Source organism: Antechinus flavipes, chromosome 2 (assembly GCF_016432865.1).
Source record: "Antechinus flavipes isolate AdamAnt ecotype Samford, QLD, Australia chromosome 2, AdamAnt_v2, whole genome shotgun sequence".
Taxonomy (NCBI): domain Eukaryota; kingdom Metazoa; phylum Chordata; class Mammalia; order Dasyuromorphia; family Dasyuridae; genus Antechinus; species Antechinus flavipes.
Genome location: NC_067399.1, coordinates 377,301,180 through 377,320,442, shown reverse-complemented (window position 1 = coordinate 377,320,442; position 19,263 = coordinate 377,301,180). Strand labels below are relative to the sequence as shown.

Below are 19,263 nucleotides of genomic sequence, written 5' to 3'. Positions count from 1 at the left end.
CCCTCCCACCCCTGCCCAATCTCTGCTACTTTAAAGGTTGGGTGGGTTAGGGATCTTTTTTCTTCAAGGGTGAAGATTTAAACTCATCTCCTCCCCCTTCCTTCCTTCTCCCCCCCCCCCCCCCCCACTGCTCTCTGCTACTTCAGCTGTGCAGCATCTAATTATCCTGGGCTACAGTTTGCCTTCCCTCGACCTTGACTCTTTGGAGTTGGAGTGGGGGGGGAAGGGCGGTCACGTGGAGATGCTCAGTCCAGGGAGTGGGGTAGATGTGGTGTGAGGTGCTGACAATCAAAGCTCAGATCTAGGTCACAGAAGCAAGTCAATATGTCTGTAATTTGACCAAATCTAGAAACAAAATTTAGTCTAACAAAGAAAAGTTAGAACAGTCTGAGATAGAAAGACTGGTCCACAAGGACTGCTACAAGATGTGCCCTCTCATTAGTTATAAACCCTAAAAAAAAACTTGAATATTCAGACACAATATCTAGTAACAGATTGATGACCAGACTAAATACTTATTTGCTCAAGTATTTAGGGTATAATGATTACAGATAACCAGGTATAACATATAACCAGACTGGAAATAGCAAAGTATGACATAATTGAATTGCATTAACAGTTTCTTATTGACCATTGCTCTGATTACAGAAATCAGTTATAGGAGGAAACAGTGACATATTAACTACAAACCCAAGAAATTTTACCTCCAATAACAACTCCCATTAACCAAAGTTTTGAGCAAATCCTAAACAGATGTTTACCATAACCTTATATTTATACAAATCAGTTTGTTCCTTTTATCCAAAACCAGGGGGATACAACTTGATTAAAAAAAAAAAATTCTGGAACAGTTTAAAGGGAGAGGGGAAGGGTGGCCATGTGGAATTCTTGTGGGGGGAGGGAGAGAAGGAAAGAATTCCACATGGCTGCCCTTCCCCCCCACTCCATCTCCAAAGAGGCATCTGGCATGCAAAGGCATTTTCCAAATTCAGAATCATCCTAAAATTCTTAATCAAATGTTTTCTCCAGCTGGCGTACAGTATTGAAATAACCAATTCCCAAAATTGATCATTGTTCTTAAATTTAACAGAGCTCTTAAAATAACAAAACAGACAAACAAATAACACAGAACACAGAAAACACATAGACTGCGCAATCAAAACATTTAACACAGAGTAGGGGCTACCTGGAAAGAATAGCCCTGAAGGAAATTGTCAGCTCCAGTCTTCCCTCCCATAATCCAAACGGAGGGCCCCTCCCTTTTTTAAAAGCCAGATGGTGTCTTAAAAAGACACCTAGATTTATACTCTGGAATGCCCAGAGTTGTGCCAACTGGCATACAGATGTATCTTAGACACCCAGGTAGGATCCCCTGCATCCAGAAGACTCTACTCCCAGAATTTATGCATGTCAGCATTTCATAATTCTGGGAATACAGATGCTAGAATACAGACAGAACAGAACAGGTCTTATACAGACAGAACAGAACAGGTCTTAAGACTTAACCAGATGGTACCCCAAAAGGTATCCAGATAGACTTACTCTCCTGTGGCCGAAATGGGAGTGTCTACCATCAGGCTTTTGTGGCTGGAAACTGCTCTCTTTCCCGGAGACTCTGGAAAAAAATCCAGGGGGACCCAGCCTCTCCAGGCCAAGAATTCAGATCTGCAGCCACCCTGCCCAAGGCAGAGACTGGAAAGTCTCTTATCTCTAATCCTGCTCATTTTCTAACATCTCACTGGGGCCTCCAAAATGTAATGCCAGAGAAACTGAGCAAGACAGAGGTTAAAGAACAACTTAATACCTTATTAAATGGAGAGATTTACTGGGACCAAATGGATCCATGATTTGGTCCAGGCTGAATGAGACTATCATCTTAAAGAATCTAGGCCTGAATGTTGGATACAAGATTCTTTTATAAGATTACAAGACTGATGATGTAATGGGGGAGGTACCTGGATGGGGATAACCTAATGAGGGGGAGGAACCTAGGATGAGGATGACATAATAGAGGGAGGTACTGGAGAGGCTCCTGACATGCTAATGATGTCTAAAATGGATAAAGACTTTTATCCCATTAAGCATTAAGAGGGAATAAGTATAGCCTAAGTTCTCCTTTATCCTATCAAACATTAAGAGGAAATGGTTATAACCTGAGGCAAAGTAACTAAATAGGACAATTAGGGAAACTGGGTCAGGACATTAAAAGAGAACTGTGGCACAACAAGAAGAGAGAAGAGAGAGAGAGGAGAGAGAGAAAGAGACAGACAGACAGACAGACAGAGATAAACAGAGACAGAGATAGAGAGAGGAGAGAGAGAGAAGAGAGAGAGAAAGACAGAGACAGAGACAGAGACAGAGAAAGACAGAGAGAAAGGAAGGAAAAGAGAAAGAGACAGAGAAACAGACAGAGAGAGAGAGGTAAGCAAAGAGACAGAGAGAATGACAGTCTTTATAGTCTATTTTCCCTTCATTCTTGCTTCCCAACTCCCATTATTTCCCATAAAATTTAGATATTTTGGTCCTCCAAATGACTTTTGTTATTATTTTGTCTAGTTTTATAAACTGCTAGGCTATAGAGCACAATACTACTACAAATTCCTTGTTAGATGGATTGGTAGAGCAGCAAATTAATTAGCTTAGTTTTGTCATTTTTATTATTTATATTGTCATAGAGCAACCATAAGCAAGGAATATGCCTCCTGTTATTTGTCTTTATATTTAAGTCTTTTGTAATTATATGTGTGTGTATATATATATGTATGTATGATATATATATACACTTAGAGTACCTTATGTAATATATATATAATGTGTATACATTACATATATGCACATTACATAAGTATGTATCAAATGTGTCTTGATAAACTGACTCCTAAATATTTTATGTATTTTGCTGCTATTTTCAATGGAATTTTCCTTTCTATTAATTCCTCCTGAATTTTATAGTTGCTACATAGAAATATTTTTGATATATATATATTGTACCCCACTACTTTGCTGAAGTTATTGCCTCAATTAGTTTCTTTGCTGATTCTCTAGGGTTTTCTAAATCCAAACAAAATCCATGATGTTGTGACTGTTTTTGTTATTTTATCCAAGAACTTAGCATAATGCCTTACTGATGAAACTTAATAAATGTTTGTGGAATTGACTTAAATTTCTCCATTTTATCCATATTTATCTTATGATATCATAAGAGACTTGGTCAAATGTGTTGCTAAAATTCAGGTTATGGTTAATGCATTTCCCTAATCTACTATGCTAATAACTCTGCGGGAGAAAAAAAGGAAGTAAACTTATTCTGTCTGGAATTTTTTAAATGCTGACTCATAGTAATCATTGTTTTCCATTCCTTTAATAATCTATTCTAGAATTTTACTTGAAATTTAAAATGAAAATAGGAAAATATTTTTCACCTCCAATTCTTTAGTGTCTCTCCTATTCTTCATGTTTGTTTCATTTTTCCCCAAAGCTCAGTAACAATGACTCTGCAACCTTATCCACAAACAATTAAGTGCCTTGGGATATGGTCCATCTGGTTCTGAGGAATTTAATTCATTGAGAATAACTAGTTCTCTCTTAACATACCCTCACTTATGTTGGATTTTCATGCCCTATTAATTTTTGGTTTATCCTTTCCAGTTTGAAGATTATTCTTCTTTATATAGAGTAAGGAAAAACAAAAGTAGACCAATCCTGCCTACTGTTTTCATCTATGATTATCTTACAAGCAGGGGTTCTAACCCTTTCTTTTTCATCCTTTTGCTCCCAATATAACTTTAAAAATTATCTTTTTGTTAATTTTTTGTACTTAATTTGCCAGTATATATTCTAAAATTGGATAAGATAAGATTAGCATGATCCCTGCACAGGAATCACACACAAATTAGTGAAGTGCTCTGTATTGGATAAGGGGGATATAGCTAGATGGTACAGTTGATAAAGTGGAATCAGGAAGACTCATTTTTGAGAGTTCAAATCTGGCCTCAGACACTTACTAGCTGTGGAACCCTGGATAAATAACTTAATTCTGTTTGCCTCACTTTCCTAATCTTTAAAATTAACCAGGGAAGGAAATGACAACTCACTCAAGGGTCTTTTCCAAAAAAGTCCCAAATGGGTTCACAAAGAATTAGTTGGACATGATTGAAAAGACTGAATAACAATATTGTGATATCCTATCATGACCTGCCTTTCCCAAGCCATGCTGTATTCTTTGTACTTAACTCTTCTCAGTTCCCATAAACATTTACTAATCCTATATCTTAACCTTCTCTGTACCTAAGAGTCTTGTGAACCTTAAAGACTTAAAGAGTGAATAGTGGTTTAGGACCATGATCCTTCTTGGATTGCATTTTAACAGGAAAGTTGAGCAGATTATGGTAAGAATTTCAGACATTTAGGCAGGCTGGTGGGAAGCATATTTGGGACAAGAGGACTTTTCATATTAATGCCTCAAATCAAACCCCTTTGGCAGTTGACTACTAAGGCTAAATCTAACATGGAACTTAGAGAAAACAAAATCATTTCCAAAATAAGGGTAGAAATTCTCAAATTACCAAGGGAGAAGTCATGTAAATATAGTTTTAAACATGTGCCCAATTCAGTATGTTGAATCTTGTATGATTCATTTTGGCCCCACCAGTCTGTCAGAATATCCATCACTGTCTGGGGTTTCAAATTCCATGGCACTATCTAGTGAGATTAGCTGTTCAGATGCTAACACGAGGATCAAGACCTAATGTTGTTATTATGAGAAGGGTAATAAAATCTTTATTACCAACCAACCTTTTTTTAAAAAATGTCTTACAAACAAAGGAGGGAGTACAGAAGAATATAATAATACTGGATTCAGACTGAAGTCAACACACTTATTTACTGTGTAATCTTAGTTAATTCACTTAATTTTTCTGGGATTCAGTAAAATCTGTAAAATGAAGGAATTGGATTACATGATTTCTAAGACTCTTCCAACTCTTAAGTCCCATGATTCTTTAGAATAGAAGAGAATTTAGAGAAACAACTTATAGAAGAACAGAGTCTCATGTCTTCAAGGGACCTTACAGATTAAGTTAGTCTCATCAGATTAGATTCCTTCTCCCAAAAGAGGAGAGGGAGAACTAACAGACATAACCAGAGTGACTGATGAAACCATCCATAGATATAAGCACTAAACACAAAATATATTATACCAACCCGGGCATTCATACTTCCCTGGTTTACATCTGATTGCATATGTTCTTCTATGTTCACACAACAAGGAATGTCAGATATGGAAAAGGCATTAGAATCCTACAAACACAGAAGATTAGAACTGGAAGAAACATTGGAGTCATAATTAAAGATAAAGGGGATTCTTGAGATAATTTTATCTAGTTCCTTCAATTCATAGATGAAGAAATTAAAATTTGCCCAAAATCAGAGTTCATAAGTAAGAAAACCAGGACCAGATCTTTGGGCTTTCAGTCCAGGTCTCTTTCCAATATATCTATCTTGGTGAAGGGTGGGGGAGAGTGGAATGGAGTAATAAAAGCCCTGAAATGGAACCTAATGAGTTTAGATTTGATCTTAGCTATAATGGTTCACGTATTTGAACTTCAATTTCCCCATGTTTAAGATAAGGTAAAGAAAATTTACTACCATCCTTATAGAGCTGTTTATAAATTGTAATTGCTGAAGAAATATGAGTTATTCAAATTAGGAAAACAAAGAATAGTTTACCTCTCAGATTTGTGGAGAAGGAAGGAATTTATGGCCAAAGAATTAGAGAGCATTATGAAATGCAAAGTGATATATTAAATTAAAAAGATTTTGTACAAATAAAGCCAATGCAGCCATGACTAGAAGGAAGCAGAAAACTCACTGTTTGACAAAAACTGTTGGGAAAACTGGAAAACAAAAAGACATAAAATAGGAATAGACCAATATCTCATATTATTCCAAGATAAGACCAAAATAGGTGCATGGTTTAGACAAAAAGAATGACATCATAATCAAATTAGAAGAGCAAAGAATAGTCTACATGTCAGATCTATGGGGAAGGGATGAGTTCTTGACTAAACAAGAAATAGAGAACATGAAACATAAAATAGGTGATTTTGATTATATTAAATTAAAAAGCCTTTGTACAAGCAAAACCAATGCAACCAAAATTAGAGAGAAAGCAGAAAACTGGAAGACTATTTTTACAATATCTCTGATAAAAACTTCATTTCTCAGATATAGAGAGAACTGACTCAAACTTATAAGAATACAAGCCATTCCCCAATTGATCCTCAAATGACATAAATGGGCATATTAAAAAGTGTTCTAAATCACTTTTTATTTAAGGAATGCAAATTAATACCTCATACCTATTAGATTGATAAATTTGGATAATTTGATAAAAAAGGATAGTGATAAATGTTGGTGAGATGTGGGAAAATTAGCACACTAACAAATTATTGGTGGAATTGTGATTGAGCCAACCATTCTGAAGAGCAATTTGGAACTATGTCTAAAAGAGCAACCAAACTGTGCATATCCTTTGATCCAGCAATGCCACCTGCTAAGTCTATATCTCAAAGACATCCAAAAAAGGGAAAAGAACCTACATGTGAAAAAATATTTTTCATGGTGGAAAAATATTGGAAATTGAGGGGATATCCATCAATTGGGGAGTGACTGAACAAGCTGTGGTATACAAATGTAATGGAATACTCTTGTGTAAAAGAAATGATGAGCAGGAAGATTTTAGAAAAACTTGGAAGGATTTGTATGAACTGATGCAAAGTGAAAAGAACAAAAATAGGAAAACATTGTACACAATATCAGCAACACTGAGTGATGATCAGCTATGAATAACTGTTTTAAGCAATGATCCAAGACAAAGGACTTACCAAGGAAAATGCTATCCATATCCAGATAAAGAACTGATGGACTCTGAATTTGGATCAAAGCCTACCTTTTTTCACATATTTTCTTCTTCTTCTTGGGGTTAAGTGACTTGCCCGGGGTCATACAGCTAAGAGGAGTTAAGTGTCAGAGCAGATTTGAACTCTGGTCCTCCTGACTTCAGGGCTGGTCCTCTATCCACTGCGCCACCTAGCTGCTCCTATTTTATTCTTTTTTGATTTTTTTTTTTTTTTTTTGATCTGTTTCTTCTTTCACCACCGTGACAAATATGGAAATACATTTTATATGATAGCATATGTATAAGCTATATTAAATTGCCTACCACTTTCAGAAGAAGGGAAAGGAAGGAAGGAGGGAGAAACATTTGAAACTCAAAAGCTTGTAAAAAATGGATTCTAAAAATTACCTTGGTATGTAATTAGGAAGAAAATAAAATACTTTAAAAAATTTAGCAGACAAACCTGCATAGATAGCTTTGGTGTTCCAAGGGGCAGGGCTAGTTTAGATGTCTAATTAATTAGGTAGTGGTCCAGAAAGAAAAAGAAGGAGGTAACAATAGTGATATTCATGTCTTCAATCAGTAGTCAGGCTGGGTTCATTAACAGTGAAGGACTTTTAATTGAAAAAAATTTAATTAAGAAATGAAGGAATCCAAGAAGTATCTAAAGCTATGAGATTTAAAAATATACCTAGATTTGAGAGAAAATCAGCTTGTAGATGCTGAAATGACAGTGAGGTAGTGTAATAATGGGAGCTGCTTCATCAGTCAATAAACATTTATTAAGTAGCTACTATGTACTATGGTAAATACTGAACTAGATGGCCAAAAGGGTCCATAATTCTAAAAATGATTCACTCTCTAAATAGGGTTTCAAAGGGTTTAATCCTGGAAAAGATCTTAGATAGCATCATAAAAAAGCAAAAAAATTCAAATCCAGTGCTAGTTTTGGATTTGAAAACTGATTCTATTATTTACACTTATCTCTGTGATCTTATGCAAATTATGTTATCTCTTGGGGCTTCAATTTTCACATCTCTAAAATAAAGGGATTGGATTCAATGGTGTCTAAGTTCCTTTTCCTTCATTAAATCCATGAAACTGTCCTAAGGTACTTAATTTTTTTTTTGGGGGGGGGGTCATAGACCCTGGAGCAGTCTGGTGAAGCCTATAGACTCTGTTTTCACAATGATGTTTTAAATGCACAAAATAAACTACATTGGATTCAAAAGGAAATTATATTGAAATATAGTTATAAAAATATTTTTTAGAAACAAGTTCATGGACCTCAGGTTAAGAATCCTTGCCCTCTGTGACCCTAAAAAAGATACAACCTTTGTGATCCTTAGTTTTCCCATCTGTAAAACAGTGATAATAATATGTACCCAATCTATCTGATAGGGTTAAAATTCAGCAGACCTAGCACTTGTGGATAATTTATAGTGCTCTTGGGGATATACTTGGGAATACCAGGTATTTCTGAGTATTCTCTTCTAGAAAACTTTGGTCCACTGATTTACACAAGCAGTTTAGATTGTTTTGACTATGGTCTGACCCATGCCTGGTTTCTCAACCAACAAGTAATTATTAAATGCCTACTGTACCCTAAGTACCAAGGAACACAAATACAAAAGTAGAGCAGTCGTAAAGGAGCTTATATTCTATTAGGGAAAGACAATATATATAGATAAATAAATATAGATTACTTTCTAATGGAAGACAGAAAACTAGTGAAGTTGGTTTTTTTGTTTGTTTTTTAAGAGGCAATTAGTGTTAAGTGAATTGCCCAGGATCACACAGCTTAAAAATATCTGAGGTTAGATTTGAACTTTAAAACCAGTGCTCTAGCACCTAGCACTCCATAAAGGCTTCTTGATGGAGTTGATACTTGAACTGAGCCCTGAAGGGAACTAGAGGTTTCAAGTCTCTAAGATGAGGGAGAATAGCCTCCTTTGGAAGAAACTAGCCCAGGTATCAAAGTAAAAGTTCAAGTCTTAAAATTTTTATAAAATGGAAGGAGATGTGTTTATTCTTCATTAGAAAAGACTAAAGGCAAATTCATCAATTTGTTGGACTCCCTCCCACCAGTACTTCACCTCAAAAACTTTCAAATTCACAGTTACAACAACCTGATAGGAAGAGGAAAAATATTCCCATTTCCTACTTCCTTCCTTTCTTTACTCCACCACACATATACACTCTCACATTCATATTATTGCACTACATTTATAAACAGAATGAAACTCCAAACAGACAAAAAGAATTCCAAAGAAGTTGTATTTGTCAAAAGAGAAACAATGGATGTCCTTTTTCCTTGCATGACAAATAGTATGCTTCTTAAGTTTGGGGAGGAGAAGAAACAACATAAAAAATTTACTGAGCACTTATTATATTCTAAGCTGTGTGACAATCCCTATGGAGGAGACAAAGGCTTCTTTCAAGTCTCATCTAAAAATCCCACCTTCTATACTGAAGTCTTTTCTGATCCCCTTTCATTCTAGTGCCTCCCTTTATTGATTATTATTGTTTGTATATTGCCTCCTGTGAACTCCTTAGGAGCAGGGATTTTCCATATTCCCAGTACTTAATACATAACAGATGCTTTGAAGATATTTATTGACTGACTGATAATGAATTAGCAGTTTGTTGTAAGGATCAAAAAAGATATCTGTAAAAGACTTAGTACAATTCCTGATATATCATAGGCACTTAATAAATGAATGTTTTCCTTCTCTTACTCGTTTAGATGGCACAACAATTAAAGAGGCAAGAAAAGATTTTTCCCAATCACATATGAGGGGTACACTCTCCCACAGGTTACCATACCAAAAGTTGGGGGAGGACACACACAAAAAGAACACATACAACAGGAAACAATCATGGAGGGGAAAGGCGTAGGGGACATATGAGTGACTAGAACTCACACTTGCATCCCAAACTCCTGCTGAGGCTGTCTCCATGCTCCTTTCTGCTGGCCTTTCTTGTGTATTCCATCTAGCCTGCTGGACGCCTTTCTGTCGGTCTCATTTTTGATGCTCCTGTACACTCTCTTTTAGACTTCAGCTCTTCAGTATGCTCTACTAGCTTTATTCCCATATGCTCAGGGTTGGTGACTCGAAAGCCTTTTCCTGATAAAGGTGGACTGGGCTCTTCAAACTCCTAAGTGAAACAATGAACTAGCAAACGTAGTCAAGTGCTATTAGCTAGAGTGCTCTTGGCAGATTGCTTATTCTTTTGATTTCCTGGGTCTGGTGCTGACTCAAAGTTCATTATCTCATTCCATTATCTAATAAAGGAAAATCCCTATTTCCTCCCATTTAGCCCATTATGGGGATCCTCTCTAAATATATTTTGGGAGATTCTACCAAAGATGCCCCATGGTATTTGCATGGCAGCTTGAACTAGGAAGTCTTTTTCATTCTCAGTGTTATCTTCAGATTGGCATGGGAATGAATCTAATCGAGTTTCTTTATCTATCAAATGAGGGAGTTAAATTTGCTTAAAATATGTGTTCTTTTCCTAAGAACAAAAGCTAAACAGATCATATGGGATCACAAATGACTGATTTAGATCTGGAAGCAATCACAATGGCTTTCTAGCCCAAATCTCTCTCACTAAGCCCCAGAAAGATTAAGTGGCCTCCAGTCTGAGCTGCATTCCTGACTTTATTTTCTATGTAACTACAAGTAACAGCAACAATAACAACTCTTGGCTTTAGTGCTATGTTATAGTCAATATGAAACCTTGCAATATAAAAACCTCTCCAAGTTCCACTCCTAACTCTCTGGACTTTGTCCATCCTATACAAGAAGGTTCTTACCCTGAAAGTTCTCTCTGCCCCTAAGGTACCTTCCTCTGATTGGTTGTTTATCCCCAGAACTTCCATTTTAAGAAAAGTGCCCAGACTAATTATGCCTTCATTTTTCTCTGGGCCCTAGTCCTAATTCTCCAGACTCTCTCTATCATATTTACTTCCTTCTTCCTTCCCCACCATTTTTTCAACTTACTTTGATGTGCTGCTTTTCTATATTAGAATGTAAGTTCCTTGAGAGCAGAGACTGCTTCTCTGTTTCTATTTACATTCCCAGTACTTAATAAAGTGCTGGCACATCGTAGGCATTTAATAAATCCTTGTTGATTTGTCTTAATCCTATTATGCCACATAGAGAAAGAGATGTTCTAGAGAGTGAAAGATTGCTTGATATAACATGCATATGATTTCCAATTTTCAAAGTATCAGTAGATGTTAATGCAAGTTAATCCATTTTCTATGCCTCATAGTCTTTAAGAATCAACTGGAATATTGAGAAATTAAGTGACTTGCCTAAGGTAACACAGCCAGTATAAATCAGAGTCAGGCTTTGAACAAGATTGACTCTATATTCACCATACCATAAACATGGTGATATCTATATATCTCCCAATTTATCTCTCTCTCTCTTAAATATAATGCTTCAGCTAGCCATGATACTCCATAAGTGACTGGATTAAGGCAGAAGAGTGAGCTCTATCATCTTCCTCTCTCTGGACTTCTGTTAATGTTACTGAAAATCAAGTTCTTTTTTTTTTTAGCTGTCACATCATACTCTAGTTTGTGGTCCACTAAATAACTACAACAACTCATATTTTTTTTAATTTTATTTTATTTAATAATAACTTTGTATTGACAGAATCCATGCCAGGATAATTTTTACACGACATTATCCCTTGCAATCACTTATGTTTCGTTTTTTCCCCTCCCTCCCTCTTCCCCCCCCCCAAGATGGCAAGCAGTCCTATATATGTTAAATATGTTGCAGTATATCCTAGATACAATACATATTTGCAGAACCGAACAGTTCTCCCGCTGCACAGGGAGAATTGGATTCAGAAGGTAAAAATAACTCAGAAAGAAAATCAAAAATGCAAATAGTTCACATTCATTTCCCAGTATTCCTTCTTTGGGTGTAGCTGTTTCTGTCCATCATTTCTCCAGTGAAACTCAGTTAAGTCTCTTTGTCAGAGAAATCCACTTCCATCAGAATACATCCTCATACAATATCGTTGTCGAAGTGTATAATGATCTCCTGGTTCTGCTCATCTCACTTAGCATCAGTCCATGTAGGTCTCTCCAAGCCTCTCTGTATTCATCCTGCTGGTCATTCCTTACAGAGCAATAATATTCCATAACATTCATATACCACAATTTATCCAGCCATTCTCCAATTGATGGGCATCCATTCATTTTCCAGTTTCTAGCCACTACAAACAGGGCTGCTACAAACATTTTGGCACATACAGGTCCCCTTCCCTTTTTTAGTATCTCTTTGGGGTATAAGCCCAATAGAAACACTGCTGGATCAAAGGGTATGCACAGTTTGATAACTTTTTGGGCATAATTCCAGATTGCTCTCCAGAATGGTTGGATTCGTTCACAACTCCACCAACAATGCATCAGTGTCCCCGTTTTCCCGCATCCCCTCCATCATTCATCATTATTTTTTCCTGTCATCTTAGCCAATCTGACAGGTGTGTAGTGATATCTCAGAGAACAACTCATATTTATATGGCACTTGAGCTTTGTTAAAGCATTTTTTAAAAACTCTACTTATTTTTTTAAAAATGTTACTTTTGGCCCCATCTTTCTAGAATGCCCAGATTTTTTTTTTTTGATTCTCCATTCTGTCATCCTATGACACGTCCTAGAATAATCTGCAAAAGTGGCTATCTTAACATCATTGAAGTCATTAATAAAAATAGTGAATAGAATGGGGCCAAAGAAGAGCTCTCTGGGGCATTCCACAAGAGAATTCCATTCCTTCTAGGTTCACCCTAATCCATTAATCATTATTCAGTTATTCAACTAGCTACCAACATTTCTGATTAACATTCAGCCCATATCTTTCCATGCTGGCCACAAGAATACTCTAAGACTCTTAGGACGTTTAGTCAAGAGCTTTGCTGAATGCCCTTTGTTACTAACACACCCCTCACCCACCAGTCAAATATAATAGTAATAATTGCTGTGGGTCCAGGGGACTGGCGTTCCACAAATTTCTTCCTCTCTATTAAGGGGTCTCTCTTAGTTCTGAACCCAGGTATTTGAGACTAGGTTTAGTCCTGGGATTTCCTAACCACCTAAAGGAAGACTTTGAATCTTTTTCTTATGCTTTTTGTTTTGTTTTGTTTTACATCATTATCCCAAAGCCCCCAGAAAAAATTACTTTAAATTTTAGCTCACATTGAGGTATCTACCCAAAAGTGGGGGCAAAGGAAATATAATTACTCAATAGAAAATATAGATTAGATGTGGGATAGCTATTATTTCCTTTGCACAAATAAAACGCTTAAAACTTACAAGACTCAGGCTATTGTTGACAAACACTTAAACAGGAACCAATAAACTATGATATTTATTATCTTTTCCCAGGATATTGAATCTTCAATATTTTTTGATATTTTATTTTATGATACTGCAGAATCAACATTTCACCTTCATTTTGATGTTGTACTCTCTGAGTACCTTTCCCAAAGCCCATGTCTTTGATTAAGCCAGACCAGGAGTTGAACTTTTATAGTTAAAGAAGTAAAGGAAATGGACATTTTTAACTTAGAGATAGCATTTAGGGTAGAAATGATAACTATCCTCAACTCTCTGGAGATCCTTGACATTCCTTCTGATTCTGAAAGGCGTTCAAGCATGGAGCCAGGAGTACTATCAAATAAGGAATCAGAGGACTTAGACTAAATCTGGGCACTGATACTTTACTAGCTTAACCTCCGTTTCCTCAATTATTACAAAAATAAATAAATAATTGAAATTGTAGGGGCAGGTAGGTGGTGCAATGGATAAAGCATCAGCTCTGAGATCAGGAGGACCTGAGTTCAAATGTGATCTCAGACACTTAACACTTCCTATCTGTGTGACCCTGGGCAAGTCACTTAACTCTAATAGCCTCGGGGGAAAAATAAATAGATATAAAACCAATGAATATACTCAATATATTCAAGGAACAAAGAAAAGATAAGCAGGCAAATTCAATTAAGCCGCTTGTTCCTAATTCAAAATCAGTTAAGTTTAATTTTCCATTCTCCACAGAGTCTTTCTTTCTTTTCCCATGAAAGAATGTAAAATCATTTGTCAAACACACCTCTCTCACTCACATCTCAACTCAACTCCCTCAAAAAGACTCAGGGAGTGTGCTATTGTTACTAGCACAGACCAAAATCTCCACAGACCTCCTGGGCTCGAAAACTAAATGTTTCTTTAACACTCTGTTCTCTGAAGTCAGACAATGTTTAATTGAATCCCTGCCTTGAGTTTGTCAAAACATGTTAAAACTAGATGGGCAAAAAGCCAAACACTGGCTGTGGATCAGACAAGGAGAATGGAAAAGCAAAGGAGCAAGATAGCAAGATAGCAAAAAGGTGGTTTTCATGACTGAGAGTTTCATGAGATCCAGGCTGGAGATCAAGTACTGCTGCCAGTCCCTCACTGCCATGTGACCTTGGGCTAAACATGCATTGAATCTCAGTATTGTCACCTGTCAAATGAAAGGTTGGATTAAGTCATCTCTTGGATTCCTTACAGTCCCGAATGCTGTGAAATCTCTGAGATCCCTTCCAGCTGCGAGGTTTTATGCTTCTTCCACTTCCATAATTGCTCAAAGATGACTAAGAGCTGTGGAGTGAGTTCAATTAACTTAGAATGAATTATAGTATCACAAGATTGAGTGACCAAAGGGATCTTCCATATTGTCCACATCATTCCTGCCCTCTGTCACACTCTACTTTTTCCTTCCCTCAGAGGCTAAGAGAGGGGAGGATCACATCAGTAGAAAGGAAAGCAGTTCTAGATTCTAATCTTGGTCTTTTACCTTCAAATTTGAGAGCTTCTATATTTTTGTCCCAATTCTATCCAAAGCTAGATTTATCTGTGGAACTTGGGAAGAATTGGTTATCTGTAACAACATGCCCCTGATCTACAAATGCAGCGATTCATTACCAGTTATTAATAACTTAAGCTTAAATGATTTTTTTTCTGGCCTAAAGACCAAGAAAGAGTTCATCTTGACTTGAGGTGGCCCTGGATTTTTGAAGACTACTCTAGAGGAATTTTAATTCCGATAGACTTTGCCAAGCCAGAAAGTCTTTAAGTAAGGGCTCAGTGATGGATGATATGTCTGTGATCCAGAGACTGGTCTCATTAAGCTTGGAGAGTCTCATCCCCAGAGGTTTATCCATAATGTGACTGGCTTGTAGGCCTATTTGTTTTTGTTACAGGAACTCAAAAAATTTTTTACTGTAATGTAAAGAGTTTTATGATGTATACATGTGCATTCTAAAAACAAGCATTCTTAATATGGAATCTCTGAATTTATTTTCTTAAAAATATATTGATAACTAAATATACTTGGTTTCCTTTATCATCCCATGTATTTTACTTTGTGTATTAAAGACACTACTGTAGAAAGAAATCCATAAGGCTTCAATAGGGAACCTGCATGCAAAACAATTAGGAGCCCCTGCTTTAAAGTATTATTAACCTTATAAAGAGATAAGTAGCAAGACAGGAAGGAGGTTAGCCTAGAGTGAGTGAGTTGTTTTGTCTGAGGTCGAATTTGAATTCAGGTCCTCCAGAGCCAGTGCTCTATCTACTGTACCATCCAATTGCCCCATTCTTGTTTGTGTTTTTGTCTTTAATGAAACTGTGACAGGTAGAAGTTAATTGGCTTGTCTAGGATCACATGGCTATTATGTTGCTAAGGCAAAATTTAAACTCTGGTCTTCCCTGAATACAGATTCAGTACTCTGTTTACCATGTCCCTTAGCTGGCCCTGTGAAGTTAACATATTTCCCTTTGAAATGAGAATAGCTTTCTTTTGTAAGACAGCAGTATCATCAAACTTACTCTCTCTTCTCTACTTCTTTTTGGTGAAGTCCAGATCCCGATCTAAAATACTTTCCACCAGAGTTATTAGAGGACATATTTCAAAAATCAGAGAAGAGTCCAACTGAGCTCTTAGGAAATTACAGATCAAATAAAGTTCCTCCTCAGTACTTGAAGCATTTTGATCAGAAGTGAAAAGAAAAAAAAGCAAGGATATGATCACTGCCCACCACAAGATTTACAAGGAATAAAAATAAATCCCATCTTTAAAAAAAAAAAATCATTTCTTGAAGAAACCTGAATTTGAACTAAGTTTGTATTTCTTGTTGGGCCCTGAGCTATAATCTATATTGACAGGCAAGGACATTTTGAAACAAGAGTCTTCTCTCTAGGTCATTGTTAAATTATGAAAGTGGGTAAAGTTTGATTTATATATTCTTATTAATAATAATATTTATTATAGTAAAATTCTTATCCCAATTTTACATTTGTATTCCAGCAAAAATCTTATGGGTCATTGTTATGGGTTAGATCAGTGGTGTCAAACTCAAATAGAAACTGGAGTTATTAAATCATAATAAGGAATTTTGTCACATATTGACTTGGAAAACCATATATTAACAATAACTATGTTCTATTGCATTGAGAGGAGGGGCAGCTAGCTGGTGCATTGGATAAGTGCCAGAACTGCAGTCAGGAAGAATAATTAGAAGAGTATCCAATAATAGATCACTTTAATAATCATTTAATTACTAGTCGAGCAATTGAGAGACTAATACTCAAACCTCAGTGGGATATTTGCAGATTTTTTTCTTTTCAAGGGTTATTAGCTGGCTATTTTACCTCAAGTGAATATGATATAGAGAGTGACAAGAATGTGTAGTGAGATATTGAGACTGCCTTTAAAAATGCTATCATGAAAGTCTGAGAGAACTGAATTCTCATCATAGTTGTCTTAGATATGCTAACAAGACTGTCTGGAAGAACAAGCTTGCTTTTTGTGTGCAGTTATGATTGAGAGAGTTCACATTATGGCAGTCTGGGGGAATTGGTCATTTAATGTACTGGTAATAGAAGCAGAAAGCATTATTAGCATTTTCTTGATAAGGAAAAAGAATAAACTGATTTCAAAGTTCACACCATCTATATGTAGAAAGAAATGAATGACTCACTTTGCTCCCAATATGTATATTGAAAAGATTAGCGATTTCTTGATCATTCCTGCTATAATAACTTAATTTACATTTATATGACAACTTAAAAGATTTGCCACCTATTTGCTTCAAAACAATACCAAATGGTATTATAGGTTTTATTATTCCCATTTTTATTAACAATAAAGCCCCATCCAAGATCATTCATCTCCTAAGTATCAGAAGTGAGATTCTGAACTCTGATCTTTGCTGATTCCAAATCCACTGTTCTTCCCACTCTTCTTTGCTGCCTGACTCTCATACACTTTAAAACCAACAAAACCAATAAGAGGAAAAATAGGTAAGAAGTTATACTAGAAAGTAAAAATTAATTGAAATATAAAAGTATTTATACAATTTTTAAAACATTTCAAAGCAAATGAATTAAGTTTCCCAAAGCAAGAAATGGAAATGAGTTCTCCCAAGAGAAATTCTTAATAAAGGGCATGTTTAAATCAAAGAAATTCAGTAAGAATTAACATTGGCAAAGAAGGAAAGTGGAGGAAAAGGAAGAGGAGGAAGAGAAGAAGTAGGTAGAGGAAGAGGAGAAGGAGGAGGAGGAGTTATCCAGGACTTCATCTGATTCTGAAATTACAGAAATTTCCAAATGGAGATGGAATATTTATTATTGCAGCACAATCTTTATTATGTTATGTATCATTAACAGTTAAGAAATGTATTCAAGAAATAAAGATAAATATGGGTCAGTGCAAATTCACCTGATTTAAACACCAATGAAAATCTATGAATTATAATTAAGACTAGACTTTGAAAATATAAAGTTTTCATTACCAAGATGTTTAATATCAAATGTCAGAAGTGTAGTTTCATGATATAAAAAGCTAAAGAATACATGTCAAAATTCTGTGAATTCAGTGCCAAATAGTTTTTTAAAACAAGTGAGTACAGCAAAAGGAACATATATTACATATTTAAAAATTTTTAATGTTAAAAGATGTGATTTATCCTGTAAGTCAATAAAAACATTTTATTTTACTTTAATCTGAGTGATTTGCACCTCACTATAACTGGGGAGGGCTTTTATTTTGGGTGAAGGGTCCTTGTACAAGAGGAATAGAAACTAGCAGTAGAAAAAAAACTAAAAAGTTTCAACTAAACATTTTTTTAGAAAAGAAGAGGAGAACCAAACAAATTTCAGAAGAAAACACAGACAAGTACAATGTTGCTAGTACCATATTAATTTTTTACATTACTTTTTTTATAGCTTTTTATTGACAGAACATATGCATGGGTAATTTTTCAACATTGTCCCTTAAAAGCACTTCTGTTCCAACTTTTCCCTTCCTTCCCTCCATCCCCTCCCCTAGATGGCAGGCAGTCTCATACATGTTAAACATTTACATAACTTTTTTTTTAAAAAGAATATATATGTATACATAATAGAAATTCAATTTCACATAAAATACTTTTGCTTTTCTTCACTTATGGAAATTTCATTTGCATTTTGTTATTGTTTTTCAAGATTATAATTTTAAAATAGAAAATGTAAAGAAGGCAAAAATGAAGATTGAGGAAAAAAATAATTTTTGAATGACCAATATAGAGAGCATGATGGAAAACCTTTTCAAACAACCCATTTCCCCATAAAGCTATTGTCTTCTCACTAAGATTATCTTCAATTTATTTTGTCTGTGTCATGTTTGTAAATTGTTGTTTCATGTTGTTTATCCCTATTTCCAATTTCCACAAATCGGTTAATCAATTGGCATTTATTAAGGCACATTATAAACAACCAAACCCTGTGCTTTGCCCTAGGAATTCAAATACAAGAAGAAATAAAATGAGCTCCTGTCCTCAAGATATAGGATAGACAACATATAAAAGGAAGTAAAGTGGGGAAAAGAAAAGTGCTTGGGACATGATAGAGAAAGTCCTGTGACAATGGGTCAGCTGTATGGCATAGAGAGGAATGAGCATAACTGGCTTGGTCCCTTCCTTAAATTGGAGGTTCAATCAATCAAAATCCAGAATAGCAGGTACTTGCAATATAAAGTATAGTCCAAGAATAGCATGAACTCCTGAAAAGCTGGTCCTCTTTATGACTATTTTTTGATGAAGGGCTTTTCTTTATATCTTCAATCACTTAGCACAGTGCTTGACACATAGTAGGCACTTATTAAATCTTTGGTGACTTGATCTCAAAAATCTATAGAGAAAAAAATGCTACCTTATTACAGCAAAATCTGGAACTGCAAAGAATACAGAGCAACTAGTAACACAGACTTGAAAAAAATCAATGAATTACTGAGACCACTGGGAATCATGCAGACCCATGTAACAGA

General features: G+C 35.6%; 1 protein-coding gene and 1 non-coding gene across 2 annotated transcripts in view; both read left to right on the top strand.

Annotated features, from left to right (window-relative positions):
* EVL (Enah/Vasp-like) overlaps nucleotides 1-19,263 on the top strand; it is a 261,471-nt gene that overhangs the window by 14,474 nt on the left and 227,734 nt on the right. The window lies entirely within an intron of this gene.
* Nucleotides 3,814-3,915, top strand: LOC127552622 (U6 spliceosomal RNA). Its single transcript, XR_007951480.1, has one exon. It is a non-coding gene; the product is annotated as a U6 spliceosomal RNA (small nuclear RNA).